The sequence below is a fragment of the Spermophilus citellus genome (genome assembly GCF_964194105.1).
Source record: "Spermophilus citellus genome assembly, chromosome: X".
Taxonomy (NCBI): domain Eukaryota; kingdom Metazoa; phylum Chordata; class Mammalia; order Rodentia; family Sciuridae; genus Spermophilus; species Spermophilus citellus.
The window spans coordinates 113,509,365-113,512,718 of record NC_138190.1 but is presented as its reverse complement, the minus strand read 5'-3'; positions in this window follow the sequence as shown (position 1 = coordinate 113,512,718).

The following is a 3,354-nucleotide window of genomic DNA, read 5'->3' as shown; positions in this document are numbered from 1 at the left end:
CATCATAATAATAATTAACAGCTATTGAGTATACATGGACACAATGCCTATACCACCAAAGAAACTCCAGTGAGAGACCTACCTTTAAAGAGGAGCCTATTGTATAGAAGTGGTACAACAATCAAAAATACAACTGAGAATTGTATCACATACCTATAGGATGCTGTGAAATCAGCATCCAACTTTCCTATGCGCTTGAAGTGAGTCCAAACTTCTGCCAGGTAGCACTAGCTGTAAATCACACTGTGGTGTGCTTACAGTGTACTGTGACCTGAAAAATAAAACAAGTGTTATTGAATACCTGAGCCACAGATATAAACAAATTTTCCAAAGTATAAATTCAGCATTTTTCAAAAAACCCAGTATTTTTTTTAACTATTTAACCACCACCACCACTCAGAACACTACTTGCCACTACAGACCCTCAGGAGAAATAACCTCAGTCCCACGGTGATCTGGGTTTTATAGCAAGGAGTTCATTGTGATGTAATCCATTGTGACCACTTAGTGACTTCATGCTGTATTCTCCAGGCCTTCAGGTTTATGGTCAAAGACACTGATCAGCCTTTTCTGCTCACTTAAGTCATTGTCCCTAAAGTCAATTAAATAAATAGCCTGTTGACCCTACATCTACAAATACAGATATGCCCTCCCACTCATAGCTTATTGATCCCAATAATAGTTACCATCCTGGCACCAGGTATCAAACAAGTTTGGGTTTTGTACAGTACTGTTACTACAGCAGCTGTAAATGATGGGCTGAAGGGGCATCTCAGTGGTAGAACACTTCCCTAACATTCAGGAGGCCCTAGGTTTCACCCCTAGCACCACACTCACACACACTCACACACACACACACACACACACACACACACACCACAGTAGCAAGAGCTTACAACACTGGAGTAAGCTACATAAGTGAGAGGCTAATGGAAGGATCTGCTTATACATGCATTCCAAAAAGATTCATTTTATAGAAACATACACACTTACTACATGTGGCTATAGCCTCAATTTGTTCAGAGTATCCAGGGCCTTAAGCCATGCCCTCATAGTGTGAACCTTCGTGGAAATTTTGACCTTATCCTGGCCAACCTCTACTGCCAAACAATAACAACAAACAGCATCTCTTCAGGAGAACATTGCTATTTATCAATAATAAATTTAAAGGAGAAAATCAGTAGGCAGTACAGGCAGTGCCTGTCATTGCAACTTTCTTCCTCAGATCTCCAACTTTTTCGCCTACCTCAGGTCTTTCCTCTAGTGTAGACTTCTCAGTCAGGCCTTCAATGTACAATTTACTTGAAGGTACAAATTTCACACTCTCACCTCAGGGTCCCCTTTCCCTGCTTAGTCTGCTATATAGCTCATGTATATCCATCATGATGTCAATATCTTATTGGTTGTATTGGTATCTTATTGACTATTTTCTTAGTCTCCCTTACTGGAACATGAAGCCCATTTGAGTAGTGACTCTTTTATTTCTTTTATGGCTCTACTTTCAGCATGAAGAAGATATCTCACACACAGTAGGTGCTTAGTAAATGTTTGTTGAAGGAATTAATGAAAGTCACATTTGGCCAAAAACCTAAATGTTCATATCATTTCCAGATATGACCTTATTAACACTATAGTGTGCTTCTTTTTCTTTCTTTTTTTTTTTTTTTTTTTTTTTTTGGCAATTCTAGGGATTGAACCCAGGGCCTTGTGCATACGAGGCAAGCACTCTACCAATGGAGCTATATCCCCAGCCCTACAGTGTGCTTCTTTCAGAATTTCCTTCCACATATTTACACTCTGGTTTGAGTTATCATTAAAAATTAATAGCATACTCCTCAAAAAGTGTTGAATAATTTTACAATTCTTGAAAAGAATTATCTGACTCTAGTCCTACATGAAGACATACCCAATCAACACCCCCAGCCCTACTTTTTTATTTTTGAGAGAGAGTCTTGCTATATTGCTCAGGCTAGCCTTGAACTTTTGATCCTCCTTCCTCAGCCTCATAAGTAGCTGAAATTACAGGTGACTTCCATCATGACCCGCTAATAATTGACTCTTTCAGTTTTGTTATCTTCATTCATATTTCTCAGTAATGTATTCAAATTATTACTCTCAACTGTTCTTGTTCATTCTTTATCATAGATACTTTAAAACAAGGCCAATAAAACAACATATGGAAAATTCCACGTACCCACCAAGCTTCAACAGTAATGAATATTCAACCAATTATGTTTCATTTGCTATTTTTCACTGGTGTGTTTCAAAGTATATTCCAAGTTTCATATGCCTTCATGTATGAAATCTAAAAGACTATGCAATCCATAGTGTCTATTATAACTGTCAGATCAAGCGAGGCAGGCAGCGACCAAAGGAGGCAGATTTAAAAGGGCCGCTGAACGAGGCTTTATTGAGATATCACTCCTGGGCGGAACTTGATCAGACCCACAGAGGGGACAGGAGAAGGGTCTTAGGAGAAACCGCATGGAAGCTCGACTGGACTGGACTTTTATGGGGCTTACAGCAGGAAGGGAAGGGCTTGGGACAGGAAAAGGTGTTTTTAGGGTCCCTTGTCCTGTTGGAGTTGGTCAGGGAAGTTGGCTGAACTCCAGGATTGGCCAGGGGGTCCTGATGATTGACAGGCGTTAGTCAGGCGTTTCCGTTGGCACCTGATTGATGTTCCTTTCCTGCAAGGGCTGCTTTGTTCTAAGTCGCCACCAAGTCCCCACTAAGTCGTCACCAAATCGCCGCCAAGTCACCACCAACCCAACAATAACGTACATATGGATTTTAGAAAAAAAAAATACTCTCACTGAATCAGACAAAAATTACAATTATTGTCCAATTGTACATGAAACACAAACATCCGATTTCCCTGTTTGAAATAAATATACCTCTTAAATTTGATTTGACCTTATTAGAACCCAAAGAAGTATTATAAATAGTATTGATTCAAATATCTCCCATTCCTCTTTTAATACATAACAGCCCCCTTATTTGCCATGCCTATGATGAGAGACTGGTTTATTATTTGTCCTGTAAATATTCACTTTCTTACATTTCACTACAGAATATTTTGCATCCTTGTGCAAAATATGTTCCTTCATGAACAGAAGATCTTGCAGTTCAATCTATGGATTTGGTTTAATCAAGGTGCAATTTTGGGCAAGAATAATCATAGTAGATGCTTTGTACTCCAGTTCCATATGTTGCATTCAAAACATATACTTTGTATACTTTTGCTGTAAATAGTAATCCATAAGCCACAGAATTCTCACATTGATTTACCCACATTGTGAAATTTCCCATCAATCTTTTCCCTAAATTTTAACAAATCTATGTGTTAATTATCTT